Source organism: Mesoplodon mirus, assembly GCF_964341445.2.
Source record: "Mesoplodon mirus genome assembly, chromosome: 4".
Lineage (NCBI taxonomy): Eukaryota > Metazoa > Chordata > Mammalia > Artiodactyla > Ziphiidae > Mesoplodon > Mesoplodon mirus.
In genome coordinates, this window is record NC_138979.1 from 172,324,254 (window position 1) to 172,342,806 (window position 18,553).

Genomic DNA, 18,553 nt, shown 5'->3' on the forward strand with positions numbered 1-18,553 from the left:
TTATTTGGGCATTTAATTCTTCTGAAGTTCAACCACTTTGACTAATAAATATTAGGCTTGATCCTTGATTTTTCTTCTGCTAGAAGAAATGAGGCCTTTTCTGTATGCATTCTAAATCTGTTCTGCATATGACTTTCAAGTTCTATGTTATTCCCTCAGCTCTCCATTATCTTTACGTAGAACAGAAATGGTGCACAGTAATAACCATCTAATGTCTTATCCTTATAGCTACTCTTTTCTTCATCCATCTCAACTGATATTTTAAGTCCAGCAGCACATTCCCTTCTACTTATATACCCTCTCAACTCCCACAGGTCAGTATTTACCAATTGGAAGGCCACCTTATGCCAGCGGCAACCTGTGCTCCACCTACCAGCCGTGATGGGTTTTTCATTGCTAGCTGAGCTGTAAATGGCTTAGCTCAAAACCCCATTTTGTCTCCTGCTGACTTGGACCACCCTCGATATCCTATGTTGTATGTTAAGTTCTCTAGCAGCAGCTGAAACGGAGTCTAATGTGTAAGATGTTAATTACAGATCAACACCTGTGGAAAGAACAGGGAAGAAGAAAGATGGGACAGAGGAAAAATTTAAACTCCAATGCAGGGTGACATAGTTCAGGGTAACCTCAGCGAATCTAGTAGGCAGCTCTAGAATAAGACGTTATAACTCTGCTTCACTCAACTGTGGACTATCACGGTAGTGGAAGGATGTGAGCTGGAGCAAGACAGCTCTCAGAACCTGAGGCAGACCCTGAAATTGCTGAGAACTGGAAGATATCTGTTGACCACATACTCTACAGTGGGGTGTCAAGTCCTTCCCTGTAGGGGCACTAGGAGAACATCTCTGTGCCTGCCACAGCAAACACCCATCTAGAACACACACACACACACACACACACACACACACACACACATACACACAGAAAGTAAACTTCAAGAACTGACAACTTAATTCATAAGAAGCCTAGAATGTTTAACTTGCCTCACGGTCTCTCTTTGAGCTCTAGCACATTGGCTTTGACTTTCAAATTTTGAGGTTTTAAATGACTGTCTTTCACTACCTGTGAGACTGAGGAAGAATCATCAAAGTGATTACGTTTTTGGCTGGAGACATGAATAAATTTGTCCAAGTGGATGGATGTCACCCTGCCACTATTAGCCAACATGACAGTGAGAGCTAACTGCCTCCAGGGGGTCTACTCACTTGTTGCTTTTACCATGGAACTAGCCTGGCTAGAGCCCTACTCATGCCCTTCTCCAGCAGGCATGAAATGCCCCCTGATTCTTATTATAAAAAGCAGATTGCTTCTAACAGAATAGTCTAACCAGCTTACTAATTGTCATACATTTGCAAAAATTCCAAATGTGATTCTCTCAAAATTCAGAATCACATGTACTGATACTTCTGAGTCCCAGAAAACAATTTTAGGCACTGAAGAGAAATTAGGAATGAGAAAAAAGGTAATTTTACCCTTCACTTCATGCAGCTCAGAGGGTTAAGTCTCCGATATAACTAAAGATTTTGTGACTCTTTCTTCTCAGGTCTACTAAAAATAATTATAATACACACAATTTATTAAGTGGACTATGTGCCAGGCATTTTATACACTTTATTTCAAAAATAACCCTATGTAGTGTATACAGACACTGAGTCTTAGCCCCAATAAGGGAATTGTCCAGAGTCCCATGAGAGGCACGTGCTGTTAGAGCTCTGCCAGACAGCTAGCCAGATAACATCCTTGCATTGGAGTAGAAAGTGAAGCTCATTAAGATTAAACAGTGTGTCCACATTCACTTTAAAATGTTAATCCTTACAGCGATCCTTTACTTTGGGTGGGAAAACATTTTATCCCCACCTTGTAGATGAGGAATTTAAGGTTCATAAGAGCAAAATGGCTTGCAGAAGATAATGTGTTTAGTCATCTGAAGATATAAAAATTAAATCCAAATGTGTATGTTGCCTTCTTTTTCTTTCTCTTTTTTTCCAAAAAGGAAGTCACAAATCATGCATAAGAAAATATTATATATAAGCTTCTAATAAAACCAGTAAGTCCAGATTGCATATTACCAAACTATCCAAACAATCTTCCACAAATAATGAATTTTGTTTGAGGAAATTAAAACACGATTTATTGGAAAGGGCATTCAGCTGAGCATTAATGCCTGAATTCCAAGCATGGTTTCACTCCCAAATTCAAGTACAACTGAACTGTTGCTGCTACTACTGCTACTGCTGTTGCAAATGTCAGTAATGACTCACAGAGCTGCCCCCTTGTAGCAGGCGCTCAGCCCCACACTTCTCATACATGGCCATATACTCCTCTCTAAAGCACTGTGAGTTGGGTGTCATCATCTCCATTTTCTAGATAATGAAATGGAATTCTAGAGAAGTTAATTGCTCAAAGCCAAAGAATATTGCTAGTCATTAAAAAGCTCACGCTTTGAAATCATAACCATGAATTTTTTTATACCAGCTCAGCCACTTACGAGCTTTGTAAATTTGGAAAAGTTACTTAACCTTCCTGGTCTCAGTTTTAATGATAGAATTTGGATCAGACAGTCCCTAAGGATCCATCCAATTCTGAGAGTCTCTGTTTTTGGTACTGTTTTTAATTTAGGTGGGCCCTCTGTGTTACTGGGCTCCCATGGGACCTCCAGCAATTTGATTGCAACTCACTTCATCGGGGGGTGCTTAGAAATTAATTTCAATGCCAGCAAGTTTCATGCTCCATGAATGGCATCCCTCCTATCTGAGTTATCCATAAAGAGACTAGGGGTAATTTGAATTAACCTAACTGTCCGGGAGTACACGGTGATGTGAAGGTGGTAATGTTTTTCTGGGTGGGGGACACAGAGATGGAATGGTGTTAATTCTCACACATATTTGGTCATTATCTCCCAAGTTCCATCTGTTGCATGCATCCATTCTTATATCTCCGTGAGCTCAACATTATTTTCCCTTTTTTATTAGCTTTAAGCTTCATTTTCTGTTAAATGGCCAGCAGGAAGCTCTGAAAGGGGACCAAGAAGCCAAAGAAAAGACACAAAATATTAATTTGATATCAATAATCATTGTGTGAATTATTTCCTGTTTCTGATAAGACCCATAAAATCATTTAGAAATTACAAGGCTTAGACCGTCATTCAACTTTTGATTATTAACATGCAGCACCTTGAGTTTGGTGAACTGTGTGGAAGTGGAGTCTGGGCCCTTGTAATCTCTCATAATGGAATGGAATTGCATGCATGTTTTAGAAATAAACTGAAAAAATAGGAAGGTCTTTCAAAAATATATTGCATTCCAAAATTCTAAAGCGATTTCCAAAGCAAATTCTTGGTATACAGAAGAGGGTTTGAGATTTCATGTCAGAGTTAGGTTTGAATCCCAGCTCTAACACTCATTGATGTGTGGACCTTTGGTAAATTATTCAATCTCTCTGGGCCTCTTCAGTGATATCAGAATAACAATATTTACATTAAAATGTTTTCATGAGGATTAAAGGGGATAACATTTATAAAGTATCATACAGAATATGACAAAATGAGGGCCCTAATAATTGTTGATTTCCTTCATTATTTCCTTCCTTCATTCATAAAGAGACAAGTAAAATCTAATTTCTGATGCCTTATTTCCTAGTGAATGAGAACTGAAGGGTAATATTTATGTTGGAGAGAATATTACACTTGAATGACCTTGAGAAAAAGGGAGCTTAGCTTCCTTTCCATTTAGAATTGTCATGCAGGAATTACAGGACAGATTCATTTAAAATAAGAACTTTCATACCTGAGCCACTGCCCAGAAATTATGGCAGCACTCCTGGGAAGTTTTGAAAACACTTTGAACTTACTTTCTAAAGTTGCTTTGCATTCTGTACTGCTGGGCCCCGCTGCACATCCATGACTTGGCTGGAGCTGATGCTGGCTGTGCCAGCATATTTTCAAACTGATCAAGTCATAGAGCCTTGAAAATTTCATGAGATTCTGTTTTTGTGAGATTTCCAAGTTTATACCAAGCTTTACAGATTCCAAAGGGATGCATAATCCAGAAAAAAAAATAAAGTCTACCAACTCTAAGATACAACAGTTGACATGCTTATTTCAGGTTGAATTAGGGGCTGATTGGAAGTGTGACTTCTTATTTCCCCTTTAGTGGAGAAAGTCTCTTATTGTTTTACAGGATTAACTTTTAAATTTAACAATAGTGGAAACTTCCTAGAAACTGGAACAGAATCATGCCTGGCAACACTAATAATGATTTAGAATCAGGTCCTGTACTGAATCAAACTAGGTATGTGTTCTACTGGATTAACCATAAATTTACTTGCTTGCATGCTTTTTTAATGAAGTACTAATCAGGACATACAGACTCGGTAATTTTTTTTTTTTTTTTTTTTTTAGCAATTATCAGATATCTGTTAAATGAGGCACTATTTCTTATTTTCTTTGATTGTCTATTGTTTTAATGTTGAATACAACATATTCAACCACCAATAATAATACAGTTTCATCAGTCACTTCTGGAAATATCTTATCAATCCAACAAAACTGATTATGTAACAGCTAATCAATTTCTTACTTTTTAATCAAGCATATAATATCAATCAGAGTTTCTGCACAACATGAGACATCCAACATGGCACATTGATCTGATCCAATTCTAGGCAAAAGGAAAGAAACATGGTGATTTACTTAACCTAGAGTAACAATATTATAGAAAAATGTTCAGTTTCTGTCATATTTCTAAAAACATTGAAAGCAAAAAATTCACTTGACTCTCTCTGCTGGTTTATAATGAGGGTTTCCAGGCTGGGAACCATTATTTCATTCATTTATTCACCCATTCATTCACTCAGAAAACAATTTTTCATCATGTATTATATACTAGGTGCCAGATATAGATGCAGTGTATCCTTTATTTGAAGTCTTTACTAACATAGATTCAGATGGAATTGTTGAAGAATGAATCTTATAAATATTCAAAGAAATGGGTTCACTTGTCATGAAAATAAGGTATTCTTCATATAGCCAATGTTTGGCACTGATTTTTCAGTTTTATATCCTTATCCTATGTGGGAAAAATGTTTGCTTTTTCAAAACAACATTTGAGACTATCTGAAAATAGATTTAAAAAATTAGTATGGGTCAGTGTGGTCTTATATAAAATGAAAACATGTATGTAACAATATGACACAAGACACCTCTTCTGCTGAGCTTGTGCTTGCCACTATCATTTTGTCAATTGTTATGATGGATATGCTGTCCTATAAAATTCTCATTAGATTAGACAACAAAGGGGGTACAAAATGGGCAATATGTCTAGAAGGTTAAATACAGAGCTGTTTTTCCATTAGATGGTAGGAAGATGTTGACCCTCTTCCACTGGCATTGATTAGTTGATCACATCCAGCCTTAAGGATCTGGGATATAAGACTTTAGCTTCCACAATTAATAGAATGATCTTAGGAGAAGAAGGCAAGATTGGCTTGATCAATTATTAGCTTTATGACTTTGGCCGAAGTCATTTCATCTTTATGTCTCAGAGACCTTATCTGGAAAATGGGGAAAATACACATATTCCTTCTTTCCAGACTCAGACTCTGAGCATCAGAAATGTTATCATGTGACTATTAACCAGTCAAGGGTTGATTTGAAAAATAACAAAAGGATCCCCTTTCAAGCCTGTGAGAAAGGGCAGAATAAGTGGAAAGATGACAGAAACTTTATTCATCAGGATGAATAACACCAGGTGTTGATACAGGAAATCCTAAAAGCTCAGGAACTTAACACAATAGAGTTGTGTGGCACACACCTGACACAACCCAAAGCAGCCTATAGATTTGGAGGAAGGGAGGTCTTTTTCCTAAATGACATTGGTGGCCCTTGGAACCACAGAATCCTGTGATGGATTCTCTGCATTTGGCTAGCCAAAAAGTGAAAAGAGAGATTAAGCCTAAAAATCTCATGGGGAGTTTGGGGGCAGGCTGGGAAGGGGTATATAACCATTTTGCCCACTTTCTACTGTCTAGAGCTAATCCTGAACACCCCTCTGCCAAGATATAAGTGTTCTTGGATATGTATGCTTTCAGTGTCCCCATTAAATAGTGGAAAAAAATAATCATGAATACATAGCATCAACTCACTTACAAAAGTCTCCTGAAAGGGTGAAACTTTCTAATGGTATCCAGAAATATTTCTGAAGATAAAAGAATTATATGCAGAGTTTAAAGTCTAAACCACGGATCAAAGAAGTTATTCTCATTCTACAAACTCCGGATGCCTAGATGTTAATTATGATAGCAACAGGAGTCTTCCAGTTATTATCTAAGGAAAGAATGTGTTTGCTAATTAAAATGAAAAAAACAAACAAAAAGCACAGGATAGCTAAATATCAAGCATCTAATTAAATAAGGCAATTTAATATCATTTGAAAATTACTGCTTTTATTGCATGCTCAGTTATATTTGTCTTTGATTAATGCAAAATTAGAGGGTTACTTATATTTTTCTTATACACATTTGTTTGGTTAACAATATCTTTCAAATAGAGAATCCCTTGAAGACAGTACTAAAAAAACTTGTAAAGTGGTAGTGAATGATCATCCTAGATATAATCATTAGACTAAATATATATTGTAGGAAATCAAATTTGGATTAAGCAAGATATCTTTTGTGGGTGATCCTTCACCATTTATTCTAGCCATGATCCTCAAGGGTTGATTGAAATTGTTTAGTGGATCTTCAATATTGACTGAATCAGTCAGGGAATCAACAGAAATAAGCATGTCTTTAATCACCGTGACCTAAACACTGACCCTTTCTTCAAAGGTAGAAAAGTAAATGAACTCAACTGGTGATGAAAATGAAGCACTGAAGTTCTTCACCAATTTCATTGGTCATTTTATTCAGTTATGATGAAATCCAAGTTTTCATTTTATATAAGAGAAAACAGAGTTCATACAAGAAAAGTGACTTCCTGGTTAAAAGAAAAAATGATGTTTAATCTTCTAGCCCAATTTCTTTCCATACAGCATGAAACATGTATAAACCTCAAGAATCTGTTCATCATTCATTGGCCAATGTAATGTCTAAATCCAGACCTAGATAAGTCATGATTCTTATCACTCTTTCAGAGCTATAAATAGGTAAGAAAAATAACTCAAGTAATGAAGTAAGAAGTCAAAGGAAGTGGGCTCAAGGAGAGTTATTTTTTATCACAATACAAACTTATTTTACTTCTTCTTCCTTAAAAATCCATTCTTTAGTCAAGTGGGCCAAATATATCCCTGTTCTTTTTTCATGCTAGCATACATTTTATTTTGGAAATGGAAGTAGGTCAAGAGCTCTCTCTAAGGCAGAAGTTGAAAAGCAGTGGCTCTGTGACCATTAGATATGCTTTTCATTATTTTTATTTTTTGCCCACATTCAAATTAGTTGCCAAAGTTTAACAACTAGGAGGTTTCACAGAAAAACAAACAAACAAACAAACCTGAATTTCTGGCTTCTTTTGAGAAATGGGATGATCTAACAACTTCACTAAAACATTTCTGGAGCAGAGTGGTAGGTACAATGTTTATATGGAACTTGCCCTCTCCAATTCACCTGAGGTTCCACCACTCCCTAATTATTTACCTAACTTTGGAGTCCAGGCACTTTCTTCCATCTTGTCTAATCTCTAATGTGTCACTTTCTCAGTCTCTGGAGGCTTGTGATTTGGCGACTTCTGTCTAAGACAGTGCAGTGCGTCATCGAGACAGATCTGAGGATTGAAAACTTGATGTTTTACTTTCCATCTCTGTGGCTTCATGAAAGTCAATTTAACTCCCAGTGACTTCATCTGTAAAATACATTATTAATCCTATTTTATAATGTTGTATCTCCGACTTTGTAACAATATGTGAAGGAATTTGCATGTATCCTGATTCACAGGAGATGCTCCATAAGTAAACTCCATTCCCTTTCCAAAATTTCCTTATTTCAATCAGTAAATATTCCAAGAGAATTTATTAAGTTGCTGCAATTTTCAAAGTGCTTAGCAGTGCTTTAGCAATGATTCTGTTCTAATTGGTAACATTCATCAGATTTATGTAAGTTCAAAAATTATTATAATAATAGTCAACCTGTATCCAGTAAGTGTAGTGTACCAGAAGCTTTTTTAAACACAGAAACATTTTTAAATGTTAAATGATGTACTTTTTATATTACTAAAAATAATATGACACATCTGTGATATCCCTGATATTCTCACATTGAGTAAGACATGGGGGAGTGGGTTTAGTCAATTTAAAGTTTACTTGAAAAAGTCTCATAAATAAAAGTATGACAGACCTGCATTTGGATATAATCAAAGTATGTTGATTATCATCTAATAGATAATCATTCAAAAATGCCAATTTAGCAGGTTGATATCTGACCAGTCTACTATCACATTTAGAGCTCAAATTTTTAACCTCAACAGGCACTAAAAGAAAAAGGTGTTGCATACCCAATACTTAGTCACTAATGGCCAAGCTGTCAGTATTTTACCTTCTCTAGTGTAAATGTATTTCTCTCTGGTATTTCTCTTTGGTTAGTGCTTATTTATACTGAGAACATCACCTGCACAACACACCTGTTTCTTCCAGGAGACAGGTGGCTTAAGAAGGTAAATGGGCCTAGCTCCTATGGCATTGTGTTAAGCAAGGAATAATGCAAAACAAAATCTCTTAAGGCTCATGAAGTCTTGCTAATAGGACAGATGTCCTCTGTGCAGTTCCTTGGGAACTAAAATGCAAATATTGATGTGCTAATATCACTGGACCCTAGTTTCATTGATTGTTTCTATCTTCATTATCCTCTATTATTCCCCATAAAAAATCCATTTTTAGTTAAGAAATCTGATGCACATAATACAACTGATATCAAAGGTTTAATGGGCTTCCCATCAATAAATTGAATTAAATATCTGTTTAACAGTAATGATTCTTCAGACGGGGCAATAGATAATAAGACCATGGCAATAGAACATTCAGTGGGTGATTCTTACACCCTGAAACATAACATTATGGCTAATTGGTCATTGCTACCTATTCTTTTAGATGTATTGGTTATGTCTTATAAATATCTCAATTCTAGCTCACTTGCTTCAAGAGAAAGTCTTTATTGGCAGTATGACACATCATTAAACTATACAATAGGGGCTTCCCTGGTGGTGCAGTGGTTGAGAATCTGCCTGCCAATGCAGGGGACACGGGTTCGAGTCCTGGTCTGGGAAGATCCCACATGCCGCAGAGCAAGTAGGCCTGTGAGACACAACTACTGAACCTGCGCGTCTGGAGCCTGCGCCCTGCAACAAGAAGCCGTGACAGTGAAAGGCCTGTGCACCACAATGAAGAGTGGCCCCCGCTAGCCGCAACTAGAGAAAGCCCTCGCACAGAAACAAAGACCCAACACAGCCAAAAATAAATAAATAAATAAATAAATTTTAAAAAATATGCTTTGCTGAACTCCCCCCCCCAAAAAAACTATACAATAGGGCAACATCTTTCAACTTAGACAATGCTAAAGAACATATCGTGTCAAATCGTCTAATAAAAAAGCTCTACCCAAGTTCCCACTCAGTAACACTCATACAAGAAACAAGTTGTGACTATGAAAATATCAACTTTCTTGTCTTTTGCCAATCTTAATCCCAAGCATCTTTCTTTTTCATTTTGCTTTCGTTTTCCCTTAATTTTCCAGTGGTCTCTTAAATTATGTCCCAGTAAAGCTATGACTTTCTCTTCGTTATATGGTTTAATAATAACATATAACTTGTTTTCATATTGAAAAAACTAGCAGGGAAGAATAACTGGAAGGAGAAATTGAGCAATGATATGTAAGTTTGCTGCCATCTATAGGCTGACAGTAAATTCCTGGGCAAAATGAACCTTGAGGACTAGGCTCACCCACACTGTTTATACAGGACCCAGGTGTTTCCTGACAATTAAGAATCCTAGGAATTTTAGGAGAAGGTCTGGTCAATATCACTTTGCTTAATTTCTCCTTACATAATACTTGGTTTGAAGACATATGAGTCAAAAGTGAAAGAAGTATAAGTCAAAATTACAAGTTTAAAGTAATATTAGGATAGGCAATTCTTTAAAATGTATATGTTTTCTGTTTAGTTGACTATCAGCAAATTTTTTAAAGCAAGAATAAAATTTAAATATTAAGGTAAATTTATTTTGGTCACTTGAAATAAATTTGGAAGTCATATATCGTTTACCATTTGATATCCTATATTCTCTAGACAGTAATTCAATTATCTTCTTTATCTTTATATACCATCTTTTTTCCTAAAAATCTGAATCATGCTTAGTATTTACAACTACTAAGTAAGGGAAGAATATTCAAAACACTCCTTTGAAATTTGTGCATATATTTATTTACAGATTTTTCTTTGGCCTTAAATACCCAATCCAGATTTTGACAAGATCTCTGATCTATACAGGTACTTGCAAAATATTCTTCCTTCCTCAGTCTTCTGCCTCTGGATTTAAAAGTCATTGTGGGACCCTGTGCAGAGTGCCCCAGGGGTGACGCCTGGAGGAAAAGCAGCCAACTAGGTCATGGCTCAGATAGCATTTCTTGAAATGTGCAAAATGCAACAGACTTGGACAGGGCAGTGCTACAGGCTCTGCTAGAGGCTTGCCAAAGGGACCAGCAGCAGTTGTCACCACAGGTGGCTTCCAAATACATCCCAGAGGAAAGACAGAAATCAATTGCTAATCATTCTATCTCATCCCTGCTGTTAACACATGTCTGAAAGTGTCTCCTAGCACTGTCTTAACTGCCTTGGGTTAGAAATGTATTGTTCAAGGCTTAACTCCTTAGCTAGATTGTCGACTATGACTTAACAATAGTGGCTTTGTACCCTTACGGTCAGACTTACAATGTTTTGAGCCTATTAGAAACAATAAATGGTTATTAGAAACAATAAATGGTTGAAAGGACTGAAAAGCTGAAAACTGCCACTGTGAATTAAAATCTAGAACACCTACATTACTCTTGGTAAGGATTAGAAATGGGTTCTCTCCAACCATCTCCAGCAAAGTAGAAAGTGTATCAATCCTTGCCAATTAAGAGGCTGTATCTGCCTAATCCTCCTTATTTTTGTCTATACACATCTTTTTTAAGTTTTTTCCCCAGACATTTAGAACTTGCCTTACACCTATGGGATTATAGCAACACTGGTTATCTTTTTAATTTTTTTTTTATTGTGGTAAAAGTCACATAATATAACAAATACTATTTTAACCATATTTAACTCTACAGTTCAGTGACACTAAGTACATTCACATTGTCATGCAACTCTCACCATCATCCATTTCCCAAATTTTTCACCTTCCTAAACTGAAACCCTGTTCCCCTTGAACACTAACTCCCCATTCCCTTTCCACATCCCCCCACCCTCCAGCTTCTGGCATCTACCAATGTACTTTCTCACTCTATGAATTTGACTATTCTAGGTACCTCATATAAGTGGAATGAAACAGTGTTCGTCTGCACCTAAGGTATATTGGAATGCATTTTTTAAGGTTAACTTAATATATGTCACGCAAACAGATTGTACCTTCTTTTTTTTCTGCTGCGCTATACAGTAGACACTCAACAGCCATCTACATCATACAAGTAGTGTACATACGTCAATCCCAATCTCTCAATCCATCCCATCCCCCCATCCCCCTTGGTGTCTATACGTTTGTTCTCTACATCTGTGTCTCTGTTTCTGCTTTGCAAATAAGGTCATCTATAATATTTTTCTAGATTCCACACATATGTGTTAAAATATGATATTTGTTTTTCTCTTTATGACTTACTTCACTCTATATGACAGTCTCTAGGTATATCCACATCTCTGCAAATGGCACAATTTCATTCCTTTTTATGGCTGAGTAATATTCTATTGTGTATATGTATGTACCGCATCTTCTTTATCCATTTGTCTGTCGATGGACATTTAGGTTGCTTCCTTGTCCTGGCCATTGTAAATAGTGCTGCACTGAACATTGGGGTGCGTGTGTCTTTTTGAATTATGGTTTTCTCTGGGTATATGCCCAAGAGTGGGATAGTTGGGTCATATGGTAGTTCTTTTTTGTGTGTGTGGTACGCAGGCCTCTCACTGTTGTGGCCTCTCCCATTGCAGAGCACAGGCTCCGGACGCGCAGGCTCAGTAGCCATGGCTCATGGGCCCAGCCTCTCCACGGCATGTGGGATCCTCCTGGACCGGGGCACGAACCCTTTTCCCCTGCGTCGGCAGGCGGACCCTCAACCACTGTGCCACCAGGGAAGCCCTGGTAGTTCTATTTTTAGCTTTTTAAGGAACTGTTCTCCATAGTGGCTGTATCAATTTACATTCCCACCAACAGTTTAAGAGGGTTCCCTTTTCGCTCACCCTCTCCAGAATTTACTGTTTGTAGATTTTTTGGCGATGGCCATTCTGACTGGTGTGAGGTGGTACCTCATGGTAGATTTGATTTGATTGGGTTGTTTGTCTTTTTGATACTACTGATATTATTTGAGAGCTTATTATATTCCTAGGACTGTGGCTGGTTGTGAAACACTAGAGTGGATACCTTGGAGCATGTTTACTCCATCCAATTCAGTCAACATGCATTTCACTGTTTGAGTATTGTTAAATCCCATAGTCAAGTTGTGACTTTGACTCTTGCACCTAACTCTATCTTATATGATTCTGTCATAGAAAGATCACTGGATTAGAAGTCAGAGGGCTTAGTGCTAGCGTTGGTTCTTCCACTTACTGAATGTGGAATTAGTAAGTCACTTAATTCCATTAAGCCTCAGTTTCCTTGCATATATAAAGGAGCTAATGTTTTTTAAAATGTTCCTTAAAATGTGTTCATGTATGTGAAAGAAATGTGTAAACTATAAATGCCTATAAACACGTAGAGATCAATCAGTATTATTGTTACCAAATTAATACTGGAAATCAGTGGAGTGATGAGAGCCACTCACCTTCCAGAGCAAGCTACATACCTCCTTTCCAAGAGTCTTCCTTGACTCCTTTAGCCTAAGTCAGGATTTCTGGCTCTCAAATTGTCTTTAGTATTCTCTGATTTGCTTCATATATATATATATCAGTTTTGCCTAACTTGCTCATTGAGATCAAGATTTTTTTTCTAAGAAAGGACTTCTATCATGTCATGTTCATATACACTATACTTAATGGGGAGCTTGGTACAAAAGAGGGGTAAACATATAAGTATAATCATACAAGGAATCTTTGCTGTGTATCAAATCCTTCTCCTGCACCAATTCAAAATAATCTTGCTCTACCTTTATTCGAATCATGGCTGCAGGAACCAATTTCTCCTAAGCTTCCAATGGCTTCTCTTCTGGCAGGTATAACCTCTGCCTGAGATCAGTGAAGTAGCTTTTACTTGCTGCCCTGGGGCTTCCTTTCTTATACTTTGGCAGCTAAAGTATGTGTGGGGTGGGCGAGGGGGGATGGAGGTCAATGTCCATGGGGCAGATAAGTGTTTCCCCCTTTCATTCCTAAGGGAATGTTTGAGTGATAATAATGTGGCATTGTAGGTTCATCAATTGTAACAAATGTACCAGTCTGGTGGGAACTACTGATAGGGACAAGGGCATGCATGTGTGGGAGCATTGAGCATATGGCAAATCTTTGTACTTCTCTTTCAATTTTGCTACGAATTTAAGACTTCTTTTAAAAATTAAGTCTTAATAAAGAAAAAGAAAAGAAGCATTAAGTCAGCCATCAGCCACTGCAAACCCCTCTACCACCACTATCACCAAAGAGACAATTCACACTGCTCCTCAGAAACCATGAGCAGCAACCCCAAAACCATCGCAATGGGAAGTGGCAAGTCTGGACTTGAACCTAGGTATTTTTTTAAACTAATCGCACCAAATTCGACTGTATAGCAGACATCCTGTAGGTGAGGATAAAAAGATTCCTTCCGGGCTCCCCTAGTGGCGCAGTGGTTGAGAGTCCACCTGCCAGTGCAGGGGACACGGGTTCGTGCCCTGGTCTGGGAAGATCCCACATGCCGCAGAGAGGCTGGGCCCATGAGCCATGGCCGCTGAACCTGCACGTCCGGAGCCTGTGCTCTGCAACGGGAGAGGCCATAACAGTTAGAGGCCCGCATACTGCAAAAAAAAAAAAAAAAAAAAAAAAAAAAAAAAAAAAAATTTGCATCAAAATTTCCATGGCTTACCTCAATAGAAGTTTATTTCTCTAATACACCTGTGCAGGTATCCTTGGTCATAGGGGGATGTCCTCCAAGTGATACTTTGAGGATGCAAGTTCTTTCCATTCTGTGCCTTCTTCTCAGTTGACTGGGGCCTCAATATTCTTTGCAGCCCCCAGAGGAAGGACAAGCAATAGGGAGAAAACATATCTAGCTCATTAGATACATTAGCACGAAAAATGAAACTTATCACCCTCTCTCATATTCCACACATAAGAATTAAACACTTGGCCCCACCTCAATGCAAGGCAGTCTGGGAAACATTCTGATAACATGGCCACTTTCCAGCCAAAATAGGGGCACAAATTTTGATGTATAACTGTCTTTGTCACAAATCTCAAGCTAATCCTTCAGCCAGGATGGTGATATTTTATTTCAGTGATACTTATCCCATAAGAATAAAAAACAACCAAGAAGGAAATATGAAAAATGCAAATTGTAGTCATTTTAGGACTGGGAAGCTATCTTCATCTTGGGCAAATAATTTGAATTTACATAGAGGATCTTGTCCTTTTTGATGACAGGAAATTTTTTTTCCTTCTGAAAATGATTTCTCTTGAATAATAAATAGAGACTAGGAGTTAATGGTTGCATAAGAGTAGACTACCTGGAAAAATCTGTTGCCATGACAATGTAATTCACATTATTAATTACTTTTATTTACTTCCTCTTTTTCCAAACTGGTGAAATTTAAGAAAAGCTTAAAACAGCTTCAAAATGCCCAAAAACTAGGAGATTTTCATTAAGATCATAAATAGTCATCTTTCTACCACTTGAAAATGATTAGAAATAAAGGAAATAAATTTTCCCTGTAGTCAGCTTAGATGCACACTGATTTTATTTGAGACAAAATACCCTGTTTTTAACCTTGAGCAATGTGCTCATACAGGTACATGAAATAGCAGTTCATGTTCAGTTTGCCCTCTGTATAACATATATATTAAGTGTGCATATTTTATGTGTGATTTTGAATAAGGAAGGATAAAGTAAAATAAAATAGCAATAATGGCAGTGTTTAGAACACTGAAAGTGGGTACAATGTAACCCAGAATATTGGGAGAATGGGTATTAATTTCAGGTTCATTAGCTTAATAAAATATTCCTATATATACATAGTTCCCATTTACTAAATTGCATTATTCCTGTCCTAACTTGTAACTCCAGAATGCTAAGGGGATTATAATCCTTACTACTTACTGCAAAAAGAAGAGAAAAAAGGTAAAAAATTAGATTTTTCAATAATATACTAATGCTCCCAGACCATGAAGTTTCATTTTGCCACCTACCTTCTCCCTCCATATTTAATCTCCAGCTTCCTTTTCCACAAGATATTAAAATCTGTACTTTTTTTCCTTTTCTTTCATTCAGAGGAATAGGAAGAGAGAAAGGGCCATACTCCTCACCATTGTCTCTCTCATTTCCAGTTTTTCTTTCTTTACTGCTTGGACCTGTTGGAGGGAATTATGTGATAGAAGGGCTTTCTCAAAACCGTGAGATACTAGTCCTTCCTAATGTTAACAGGTAGTATAGGGAAAATTTCTTCTTCCACATGTCTAGGATTTAGTAGTATAAGCAAATTAAATAGTTTTGTTTCTCTCTATTTCCTTAACTGTAAGATTTCCAGTAGCTTGCAATTACAAATATGCCTTCTGACTATCAAAGAAGTGGAATACGTAGGGGTTTCCCAAAGTTATTTGTAATGGAACCCTTCTTTCCAGACATCTTACAAGATTAATACTGAGTTGAATGTTCTCTGGGAAACACCAAATCACACTCTCATACAGACTCTCAGGGACCCATTAAATCTTTTCTCTATTATTGCCTAATTTGAGCCATATTTCAAATATTATGCTGTTCTCTACCCCACTTCCTTTTATGCATGGCTCCAATATTTGTTTCAATGACTTATTTTATACAAAACCAGCTAAAACACTCTTTGCCCTGTATAGAAAGATATCTTTGCTAGGGTAGGAGAGCAGAAAACATGATTCACTAAGTTTTTGGTTTCAGTATGGCTCCTTTGCTTCATTGACTATAAATTTGAAAGACAAGACATTATCCTTGCAATAAAAGCTGCACAGTAGTAATACTAATAGCTCTCTGATATTCAGCCCAACACCAGGGAAGAAAGCACATTACATAGCAAATGGAAAATGGTCCCTTTCTGAAACCTTTTATTTTAACAGTGAATTTTTGAGATCAACTTAGACCTACAGGAGAGTTTTCAAAGTAGTATAGAGAATTTCATACAGTCTACACTCAGCTCCTCTTATGTTAGCATCTTACATAACCATAGAACTTTAATCAAAGCTAAGAAATGAACTTGGGACAATATTATTAATTAAAGTACAGAACTCATTAGAATTCTACCAATTTTTCCTTATGTCTTCTTTTTGTTCCAGGATCCAATCCAACATTGTATTGAGTTGTCACATCCCCTGTAATCTGTGCCCAATATTTTGTCTTTTCTTGTCTTTCATGACCTTGACCATTTTGTGAAATGTTCCTGTACTTCGGGTTGTCTGATGTTTTCTCATAATTTGATTGAGATTATGCATTATTGAAAATGATACTGCAGAAGTGCTATGCCCTTTTTCAGTGCATGACAGCTAGGAGTTAACAATGCTGATATGTACTAGCAATGATCTTAACTTTGATACTTTGTTAAAATGCTGTGTGCTGGGATTCTCCACTGTAAACTTTTCTTTTTCTTTATAATTACTAAATATTTTGGAGAAGATACTTTGAGAACAAGCAAATATTCTTTTTTCTGCTTAAATTTTCTTAATCATTTCAGCATCCATTGGTGGTTCTTGTCTTTGGAAATTACTACTGTGGCATTCTAATGGTGATTTTCTAACGTCTTTAATCTTTCCGTAGTTATTCATTGAAATTCTCCAGTAAGGAAGATTTGTTGCGTTTCCTTCATTTATTTATTCAGTTATAAATTTATATCAATATGAATTTGTAGTTACTTAATTCTTTAGGTTATAATCCAATACTATAGTTATTTATGGCATTGCTCAAGTTATTCCAAGCAGAAGCTTTTAACAAGCACTAATTAAAAGCAATTACATCATCTTTATAGAGTGTTTTAGAACTCTGCATGTTTAATGGGACAAGTTCAGTGACACGGGTGGTAGGGATGGAAATGATTTGTTCTGGGAGCCCTCCCTACGCTTTGGCTGAATTGTGTGCAGACTACAGACACTTATGTATGTATTGGCGTTGTGTTCCACGTTCTCTCCTGCCCCTGTTGATCTGTGGCACCAGATGAACCGACCTCTGGCAAAAGTCATTCTCAACCATTGTTGCTGTATGTGCATTATAAGCACTTGACGTAGACCTTGGTCACTGTTGAATATCGGTCATCTAGTAGACCCATGAAAGAGTTTCTTTTCTGGATACCACCATTGTTCTTTCTGCACTTATATGCTCTACCTGGCAAATTAAATGGACATGATTATAAGGACAAATAGCCTTTACTTGCTCATTCCAGATGCCTTCCCTTATTCATCAAAGAGAAGTACTGGCTCATTCAAACCATAAAGACTTTACCTTGAGCATCAAGTAATTGTGTAGGCCAAAACATGCACTTCCATTTAATGTTATATCTGCGTGTCATCAATGCAATCACACATTTAGCTAATCTCAGCCTTTATAGAGGGGATGGTTTTGAGAATTGCTTTAAGTCTAGGGAGAAAGAATCAGTTTCTTTTCTTCTTTCCTTTCTTTGTATTATTTATAAGTTTCATAAAATTGTTCATCCCTTTAAATAGAGGAAATACAAAAAGACATCTCTCAGGAAATCTGAGTAACTTTATCAAAAGAGCAGGTGTACCAAAGATGCCTTGCTCTACTGGAGCAGGAACAACTATATATGCAGGGCTCTGCTCTTAGCACTTTACATGTATAATTGATATAATCTCCTAACAACTTATGATACAGAGGCTATTATTGCATCCAGTTTACAGATGAGAAAACAGAGACATAAAAGTTAAGCAAATCACCATTGCTCAGGCAGTCATGGGTGGTGAGCATAGCTTTGAGTTCAAGGGTTTGGCTCCAGAGACTACATCTTAATCATTGAACACATAATAAATCTCAGTTCTAAAATTTTACCAGTTGTGAAAACTTGGGCAAATTTCTTTTCTGAACCTATGTTATTTGTGAAATTAAGGAAATGTCTGTTTTCAGGATTCTACCAAGGATTCAGTGATGTATATGAACGGGTTAGTCCAGGAACTACCACAATGTTGATACCCAATGAATAGTATATCTTTCAGATTCTGCACTCTTAA